Source organism: Haemaphysalis longicornis, unplaced genomic scaffold (genome assembly GCF_048455015.1).
Source record: "Haemaphysalis longicornis isolate Haplotype H1 unplaced genomic scaffold, Haemaphysalis longicornis Haplotype H1 scaffold_1, whole genome shotgun sequence".
Taxonomy (NCBI): Eukaryota; Metazoa; Arthropoda; class Arachnida; order Ixodida; family Ixodidae; genus Haemaphysalis; species Haemaphysalis longicornis.
In genome coordinates this window covers 72,008,134-72,018,019 of record NW_027526203.1, presented here as the reverse complement: position 1 = coordinate 72,018,019, position 9,886 = coordinate 72,008,134, and the positions used below count along the sequence as shown (strand labels likewise).

The following is a 9,886-nucleotide window of genomic DNA, read 5'->3' as shown; positions in this document are numbered from 1 at the left end:
TCTGAATTCAATGAAAGACGGCTATAACGAACGCTTGATGTACTATCCATCTAATGACGCCTCGAGCCACCAGGATGTGCGAATTGGCGCTGCTGCTCCTGAGGCAAACTTCGGCGCAGGAGGCCTATAACAACAAACTCACATTGACTGCAAATGACTCGTCTATGCCATAAAGTGTTTGGAATCGCAACGCGCACAGCTTGCGATAAGCCGGCTGGGCCAGGTGAAAAAAACACCCTTGAATCCGGATGTCTGAAATCACGTACCCGAGCAGCGTTAATAGCAGCAGCCTCAAAATCCTTGTACAGAATGCGAACAGCGATCGGCCCGACGTTGTCGATGATGACTGAGAAAAACCTGGTAAGGTAACACGGAACGAAAACGATTTCAACAACCAACCAATCACTACGCATTGGAACAGCAGTTGATAAGGTAACAATGAATAGTGACGTACCTCCGATAGGTTTCTTCAGTTTTGTTGGGCAGTAGGCCGTACACCAAGGGCACGACAATCCCGTTACAAAGAGCCTGGACTATGTAAAACTGGTAGAATAGCGAGGGCACTTCCTTAAACGTCCCATTACAGAACCATGCACCTGCTCTCCTTAAGCACTCCAAGTTCCGGTTAGTTGCAAACACAATGATGCGGTTGACGTCACTCTAGCCACTATGATGCAGTAAGAGCGCCCCTTGTTTGAAATTCACCTGCATAAACAACTCATTAAAACTATTTTTTTACAGTTTTAGTACACGAACCTTGAATTCAGGCGGGAGATGTATGTATTCTCTGCGGGGAGGAATATCGTAGACAAACGTTGCACGTTGCCTTTGCCTTCTAACTGTTCGTCGAAGCGTTGACGTAGAGGGCAGCGAGGATGAGGTGCTGTCCGTGACATTTGCTGCCGCGTCCAGAAGAATCTGCTGTACTGACACCCGTCCCCCAACTAACAAGGCAGTATGCGATGACTATCCAACAAAAATTGCCCTCACAACAAAACACACTGACGAATATTCATGCGTTCTCACCGGCGCTCGCCTTCATTTCTAAACGAATTTTCAGGCAGCTAATCTCGGTTGGGTCTGGAGCATGGCTGTGGTCATTTGAGAATCTAAGAACGCGTAGCTTCGAGACGTCAGTCACGATCTTTGCTTTGCAGGTCTCTCTTTTTCTACACACCCAGTAAATTCTTTGCTCAGTCCTTCGGTTAACAGTATATAAAAATCCTTTGCAAACCAGCATTTCCCCCCATCTTTCTGTCCTGATAACTTCCATAGCGACTGCGAAAACGAGCGCTTCAACCAGTCATGTTATAGTATTTCGCTGGGGAACTTTATCGCGTAAGCCTTGATAGTTCGTACTGGAAGGTCCATTGAATTTTCGGCCTTGAATGATAAGATTGGTTCGGCGAACGCGCAGCCTCCAGTGCACTGTCAGTTTCAGGGTGAATTGGACTTTTCTGGGATGGCTTCTGAGCATTTTCTTTTGTGCAGGCACGTACCATGCCCCTCTTTCCCGAATTCCGTTATGTTGTAAGCCTGGAAATGTAACAAAAAAGTTTTTTTCTGAGCGAATAAATGCCCAAGCGACGAGTAGCCCTATGACGAATTGTCGTACGCGACCGATTGACCTGCTACAAATTGCCCTATTACGAATTGTCTTTCGACGAGTCGTCCGTACCCTCGTCTCATCAGTGACCTTGAACAGCTGTGAGCGTGCTCCGCGGGCCCGCCGACGCACAGTGGCCTGAATTATGACCACCGCACCGCTGACAGACAAACTGCCGAAGAATGCGCCGCAAACGAAGCCAAATCCTAGTGTTACTCGTTCCGCGGCTCGCTGGCCGCGCGGCAAAGCTTTAATGCACCACTCGGTTTCGTCGAAGTGCCGCCACGACGAGAGCTGCTGCAGGCTTGACCAGGAGTAAAACAAAACCGAAAATGGGACAGGAAATTCCGAGTATGGCGCGGGGACCATGTGTCGACTGGGCGGGGCGTGCATGCATGCGGCCTTGCAGTTTGACCGAATCAAAGATTTATGCCTGTGCCGCCATCTTATGTCCGTCTCCCTTCACCCCCCTTTTTTGCCCCTTTTCATTTCCCACTGACTACTTTTACACCATTTACGGAGCGCGAAGGACTCACTCTTGTTTTTCATTTTGTGTTTGCTTGTGTGCTTCTTGTTATCGTTTTTTCGTGCTGCCTTTTCGTCCGTCTTCTTTCTCCTTCCCTCACCTTACTCCTTTCTAGCCAATCGGAATGCCTCACTTGCTCAAACTGTTTGAAACACCTCTCACGCGCGACCTCTCCTGCAGGGATGAGGGAAGTAACCCTCCCTCACAGAAGTTTTTGTATAAATGCGAAGTGTGAGAAATTAAAATACAGCCCTGAAGAAGGAGTTTCTAACTCCGAAACTGTTGGCGACAAAAACAAGAAACGTGTCAGTCAAATTCTTTCATTATATATATATAAACAGAATAACGTATGGAAGTCGCGAAAACCTCGGAAGGCAATGGGGGAATGGGTAGGTCGTAGAGACCGATGAATTTTTTGAGTGAGAAAGAAAGTGGTGAAAAAATGCCCGCCCGGTGGGATCCGAACCCACGACCTCCAGAATACCGGTTTGGAGATGACCACTACGCTACCGGCGGAGCTGTTTCCCCACCACGTTCTCGGGTATTTATGTTATGGTATTTTTTGTATCGGGCACTTGGGTGTGGTATCCACCGCCACTCGGACTACTCCGGGTGAAGGGGACCTTCTTTTCACCCCCGAGCCGTGACTCGAGTGTCTGCGACATGTCGAGAGTGGTCGACCAGCATTGAACCCTCTTAAGCTACCTTGGGCACCAAGACTGCCAGAAGGGAGGCCCTCGCTATGCATGTAGCGAATCAGAAATGGGAAATGAGGGGCTCGGTGAATTAAGACAGAATAAGGGTTGGCAGTCAACAAAACCTCTGAATGCAAAGGGGGAATGCACTAGGTCATAGAAACAGATGAATTTTTTGAGTCAGAAGAAAATGGTGAAAAAATACCCGCAGGGTGGGATCCGAACCCGACACCTACATAATGCCGGTCTAGTGATGACCACTATGCAACTGGCGGGGCTGTTTCCCCGCCACATTCTCGGGTATTGTGTTCAGGTATTTTTTGTTTCCTCCCCTTGGGGTTGGTAGCCAGTGCCACTCGGCCTATTCGGGATGAAGGGGGTCTCCTTTTTAAACCCCCGGCCGTGACTGGAGTGGTGTACAACATGTTGAGAGTGGGTTGACGAACGTTGAACTCTCTTAAGCTAAGTTTGGCACCAAGACTGCCAGAAGGGAGGCCATCGCTATGCATGTAGCGAATCAGAAATGGGAAATGAGGGGCTCGGTGAATTAAGACAGAATAAGTGTTGGCAGTCAACGAAACCTCGGAAAGCTAAAGGGGGGAATGCGCTAGGTGATAGAAACAGGTGAAGAATTTTTTGAATCAGGAAGAAAATGGTGAAAAAAATACCCGCAGGATGGGATCCGAAACCAACACCTCCATATGACCGGTCTAGGGATGGACCACTACGCAACTGGCGGGGCTGTTTCCCCACCACATTCTCGGGTATTTGCGTTCAGGTATTTTTTTGTTTCCTACACTTGGGGTTGGTATCCAGTGCCACTCGGTCTATTTGGGTGAAGGATGCCTTCTTTTTAAACCCCCGGGCTGTGACTGAGTGTGTACGACATGTCGAGAGTGGTTGACCAGCGTTTGAACTCTCTTAAGCTACCTTTGGCACCAAGACTGCCAGAAGGGAGGCCATCGCTATGCATGTAGCGAATCAGAAATGGGAATGAGGCGCTCGGTGAATTAAGACAGAATAAGGGTTTTCAGTCAACGAAACCTCGGAAAGCAAAGGGGGGAATGCGCTAGGTCATAGAAACAGGTGAAGAATTTTTTGAATCAGGAAGAAAATGGTGAAAAAATACCCGCAGGGTTGGATCCGAACCCAACACCTCCATATTACCGGTCTAGGGATGACCACTACCCAACTGGCGGGGCTGTTTCCCCACCACATTCTCGGGTATCTGTGTTCAGGTAGTTTTTGTTTCCTACACTTGGGGTTGGTATCCAGTGCCACTCGGTCTATTCTGGGTGAAGAAGGCCTTCTTTTTAACCCCCGGGCCGTGACTAGAGTGTGTACGACATGTCGAGAGTGGTTGGCTGGCGTTGAACCCTCTTAAGCTACCTTTGGCACAAAGACTACCACAACAGAGACCCTCGCTAAGCATGTAGCGAATCAGAAATGGGAAATGCGGGGCTCGGTGAATTAGGACAGAATAAAGGATGGCAGGCAACAAAACCTTGAAAATCAAAGGGGGGAATGCGGTAGGTCATAGAAACAGATAAAGATTTTTTGAGTCAGAAAGAAAGTGATGAAAAATGCCCCGCCTGTTGGATCCGAACCCAACACCTCCATAACACCGGTCTAGTGATGACCACAATGCAACCGGCGGGGCGGTTTCCCACCACTTTCTCGGGTATTTATGTTACAGAACTTTTTGTTTCCTGCACATAAGGGTAGTAGATAGCGCCACTCGGACTACTCGGGGTGAAGGGGATCTTCTATTTACCCCCGGGCCGTGACTAGACTGTCTACGACATGTCGAGAGTGGTCGACCAACGTTGAACCCTCTTAAGCTACCTTTGGCACCAAGACTGCCAGAAGGGAGGCCCTCGCTATGCATGTAGCGAATCAGAAATGGGAAATGAGGGGCTCGGTGAATTAGCACAGAATAAGGGTTGGCAGTCAAAAAACCTCGGAAGCAAAGGGGAGAATGCGCTAGGTCACAGAAACAGACGAAAACTTTTTTGAGTCAGAAAAGAAAATGGGGAAAAAATACCCGCAGGGTGGGATCCCAACCCAACACCTCCATAATAACCTGTCTAGTGATGACCACTATGCAACCGGCGGGGCTGTTTCCCCACCTCTTTTTCGGGTATTTGTTTAAGGTATTTTTTTGTTTCCTACAATTGTGGGGTGGTAGGCCAGCGCAACTCGGACTACTAGGAGTGAAAGGGACCTTCTTTTTAACCCCGGGGCTGTGACTCAGTTTCTACGACATGTCGAGAGTGGTCGACCAGCGTGAACCCTCTTAAGCTATCTTTGCACCAAGACTACCAGAACAAAGGCCCTCGCTATACATGTAGCGAATCAGAAATGGGAAATGAGGGGCTCGGTGAATTAAGACAAAATGAGTGTTGGCAGTAAAGAAAACCTCGGAAATCCAAAAGGGAATGCGGTAGGTCATAGAAACAGATGAAGAATTTTTTTAGTCAGAAAGAAAGTGGTGAAAAATGCCCGCCAGGTGGGATCCGAACCCACGACCTCCAGAATACCGTCTGGTGATGACCACTACGCTACCGGTGGGGCTGCTTCCCCACCACGTTCTCGGGCATTTCTGTAAGGTATTTTTTGTTTCCGGCCCTTGGGGGTGGTAACCAGCGCCACCCGGGCTACTCGGGTGAAGGGGCCTCCTTTTTAACCCCGGGCCGTGACTGGAGTATGTACGACATGTCGAGAGTGGTCGACCAGCGTTGAACCCTCTTAAGATACCTTTGTTGCCAAGACTGCCAGAACAGAGGACCTCGCTATGCATGCAGCGAATGAGAAATGGGAAATGAGGGGCTCGGTGAATTAAGACAGAATAGGGGTTGACAGTCAAGAAATCCTCGGAAATTAAGGGGTGAATAGGGTAGGTCGTAGCAACAGATGAAGAATTTTTTGAGTCAGAAGGAAAGTGGTGAAAAAACGCCCGCCGGGTGGGATCTAAACCCACGACCTCCAGAATACCCGTCTGGTACAATGACCACTACGCTACCGGCGGAGCTGTTTCCCCCACCTCTTTCTCGGGAATTTTTCAAAGGTATCTTTTGTTTCCTGCAATTGGGGGCGGTAGCCAGCGCCACTCGGACTACGATGGGTGTAGGGGACCTTCTTTTTAACTCCCGAGCCGTGACTCGAGTGTCTACGACATGTCGAGAGTGATCGACCAGCGTTGAACCCCCTTAAGCTACCCTTGGCTCCAAGACCTCCAGAACAGAGGCTCTCGCTATACATGTAGCGAATCAGAAATGGGAAATGATAGGCTCGGTAAATTAAGACAATGAGTGTTGGCAGTCAAGAAACCCTCGGAAATCAAAGGGGGAATGCCGTAGGGTATAGAAACAGATGAAGAATTTTTTTACTGAGGAACAAAGTGGTGAAAAAATTGCCGCCGGGTGGGACCTGAAACCACGACCTCCAGACTACCGGCCTGGTAATGACCACTACACTACTGCTGGGGCTTTTTCCCCACCACGTTCTCGGGTATATCTGTTAATGTATTTTTTGTTTCCGGCACTTGGGGGGGGGGGGGGGGGGGGGGGGTAGCCAGCGCCACTCGGACTACACGGGGTGAAGGGGGTCTTCTTTGTAACCCCCGAGCCGTGACCCGAGTGTGTACCACATGTCGAGACTGGTCGACCCGCTTTGAACCCTCTTAAACTAACTTTGCACGAAGACTGCCAGAACAGAGGCACTCGCAATGCATGTAGCGAATCAGAAATGCGAAATATGGGGCTCGGGTAATTACGAAAGAATAAGTGTTGGCAGTCAAGAAAACCTCGGAAATCAAAGGGGGGAATTCGGTAGGTCATAGAAACAGATGAAGAATTTTTTGAGTCAGAAGGAAAGTGGTGAAAAAATACCCCCAGGTGTGATCTGAACCCACGACCTCCAGAATACCAGTCTGGTGCGATGACAACTACGCTACCGGCTGGGCTGTTTCCCCTCCTCTTTTTCGGGTATTTTTATTATGGTATTTTTTGTTTCCTGCAATTGGGGGCGGTAGCCAGCGCCACTCGGAGTACTAGGGGTGAATGGGACCTCCTTTTTAACCCCCGGGCCATGCCTGGAATGTCTACGAAATGTCAACAGTGGTCGACCAGCGTTGAACCCTCTTAAGCTATCTTTGGCACCAAGATTATTAGGATAGAGGCATGTTGCGAATCAGAAATGGGAAATGAGGGTCTCGGTGGATTAAGACGTAATAAGGGTTGGCAGTCAACGAAACGTCGGAAAGCGAAGTTGGGAATGCGGTAGGTCATAGAAACAAATAAGAATTTTTTTAGTCAGAAAGTGGTGAAAAACTGCCCGCCGGGTGGGATCCGAGCCCCCGTCCTCCAGAATCGGTCTGTTTCGATGACCACTACGCTACCGGGGAAGCGGTTTCCTAACCACGTTCTCGGGCATTTATGTTAATGTATTTTTTATTTCCTGCACTTGGGGGTGGTAGCCAGCGCCACTCGGACTACTCAGGGTGAAGGGAACCTTCTTTGTAACCCCCGGGTCGTGACTCCAGTGTCTACGATATATCGATAGTGGTCGACCAGAATTGAACCCTCTTAAGCTAGCTTTGGCACCAAGACTGTTAGAACACAGGTACTCGCGTTGCATCTAGCGAATCAGCAATAGGCAATGAGGGGCTCGGTGAATTAAGACAGAATAAATTTTGGCAGTCAAAAAAACCTCGGGAATCAGAGGAGGGATTGCAGTAGGTCATAGAAAAAGATGAAGATTTTTTTTAGTCAGAAAGAGAGTGGAGAACAAATGCCCTCCGGGTGGCATCCGAACCCACGACCTCCAGGATACCTGTCTGGTGATGACCACTACGTACCGATGAGGATGTTTTCCCACCACGTTCCCGGGTATGTCTGTTAAGATATTTTTTTGTTTCCGGCCCTTGGGGGTGGCAACCAGTGGCACTCGGACTAGTGGGGGTGAAGGGGACCTTTTTTGTAATCCCCGAGCCGTGATCTGAGTTTCTACAACATGTCGAGACGTGTCAGCCAGCTTTGAACCCTCTTAAAGCTACCTTTGTCACCAAGACTGCCAGAAGGGAGGCCCTCGCCATGCATGTAGCGAATCAGAAATGGGAAATGAAGGGCTCGGTGAATTTAGACAGAATAAGGGTTGCCAGTCAAAAAAACCTCGGAAAGCAAAGGGGGGAAGGTGCTAGGTTATAGAAACAGATCAATAATTTTGTGAGTCAGAAAGAAAGTGGTGGAAAAATACCCGCAGGGTGGGATCCGAACCCAATACCTCGATAATACCTGTCTAGTGATGACCACTACGCAACTTGTGGGGCTGTTTCCCCACCACTTTTTCGGGTATTTGTGTTCAGGTATTTCGTATTTCCTGCACTTAGGGTCGGTAGCCAGCGCCACTCGGACTAATCGGTGTTAACGGGACCTTCTTTTTAACCCCCGGGACGTGACTGGAGTGTCTACGACATGTCGAGACTGGTTGACAGGCTTTGAACCCTCTTAAAGCTCCCTTTGCACGAAGACTGCCAGAACAGCTGCCCTCGCTATGCATTAGCGAATCAGAAATGCGAAATTAGGGGCTCAGTTATTTAAGACAGAATAAGTGTTGGCAGTCAAGAAAACCTCGCAAATCATAGAAACAGATGAAGAACTTTTTGAGTCAAAAGGAAAGTGAATAAAAAATACCCGCCGGGTGGGATCCGAACCCACGACCTCCAGAATACTCGTCTGGTGCAATGACGACTACGCTACCGGCGGGGCTGTTTCCCCACCTCTTTCTCGGGAATGTTTTAAAGGTATCTTTTGTTTCCTGCAATTGGGGGTGGTAGCCAGCGCCAGTCGCACTACGAGGGGTGTAGGGGTCCTTCTTTTTAACCCCCGGGCCGTGACTGGAGTGTCTAAGACATGTCGAGAGTGGTCGACCAGCGTTAAACCCTCCTAAGTTACCTTTGGCACCAAGACTGCCTTAACAGAGGCCCTCGCTATGCCTGTAGCGAATCGGAGATGGGAAATGAGGGGCTCGGTGAACTAAGACAGAATAAGGCTTGGCAGTCAAGAAATCCTCGGAAAGAAAGGCGTGAATGCGGTAGGTCATAGAAGCAGATGAAGAATTTTTTTAGTCACAAAGAAAGTGGTGAAAAAATGCCCACCGGGTGGCATTCGAACCCACGACCTCCAGAATACCGGTCTGGGGATAACCACTACTCTACCGGTGGGGCTGTTTCCCCACCTCTTTTTTAGGTATTTTTGTTAAGGTATTTTTTGTACCCTGCAATTGGGGGTGGTAGCCCGCGCTATTTGGACTACTAGGGGTGAAGGGGACCTTCTTTTTAACCCCCGGGCCGTGACTCGAGCGTCTACGACATGTCGAGAGTGGTCGACCAGCCTTGAACCCTCTTAAGCTCCCTATGGCACCAAGACTGCCAGAACAGAGGCCCTCGCTATGCATGTAGTGAATCAGAATAGGAAATGAGGGGCTCATTGAAAATAAGACAGAAATAAGAATTGGCACTCAAGAAGACCTCGGAAAGCAAAGGGGAGGATGTAGTAGCTCAAGATAAAGAATTTCGAAAATAAGAAAGTGGAGAAAAAATGCCCGCCGGGTGTTATCTGATCCCACCACCGGTAGCGTAGTGGCTATCGCACCAGACCAGTATTCTGGAGGTCGTGGGTTCGGATCCCACCTGGCGGGCATTTTTCTCCACTTTGTTTCTTCTTTTCCAAATTCTTATCTGTTTCAATGACCTGCCACATCCTCCCCTTTGCTTTCGAGGTTTTCTTGACTGCCAACTCTTATTTCTGTCTTATTTTCAATGAGCCCCTCATTACCCATTATATATATATATATATATATATATATATATATATATATATATATATATATATATATATATATATATATGTATATATATATTTATATATATTTATATATATATATATATACATATATATATATATATATATATATATATATATATATTTATAAATATATAAAAGATAGTCTAACCTTCCCCTATGATTTCTTTGGCGTTGTAGACTGCCGGCATTTCTT

The 9,886-nt window shown here is 48.2% G+C and overlaps 1 non-coding gene across 1 annotated transcript; it reads left to right on the top strand.

Annotated features, from left to right (window-relative positions):
• The first annotated feature begins 9,453 nt into the window (after positions 1 to 9,453).
• On the top strand, positions 9,454 to 9,526 carry Trnat-agu (transfer RNA threonine (anticodon AGU)). The gene has a single exon. It is a non-coding gene; the product is annotated as a tRNA-Thr (tRNA).
• Positions 9,527 to 9,886: the final 360 nt, after the last annotated feature.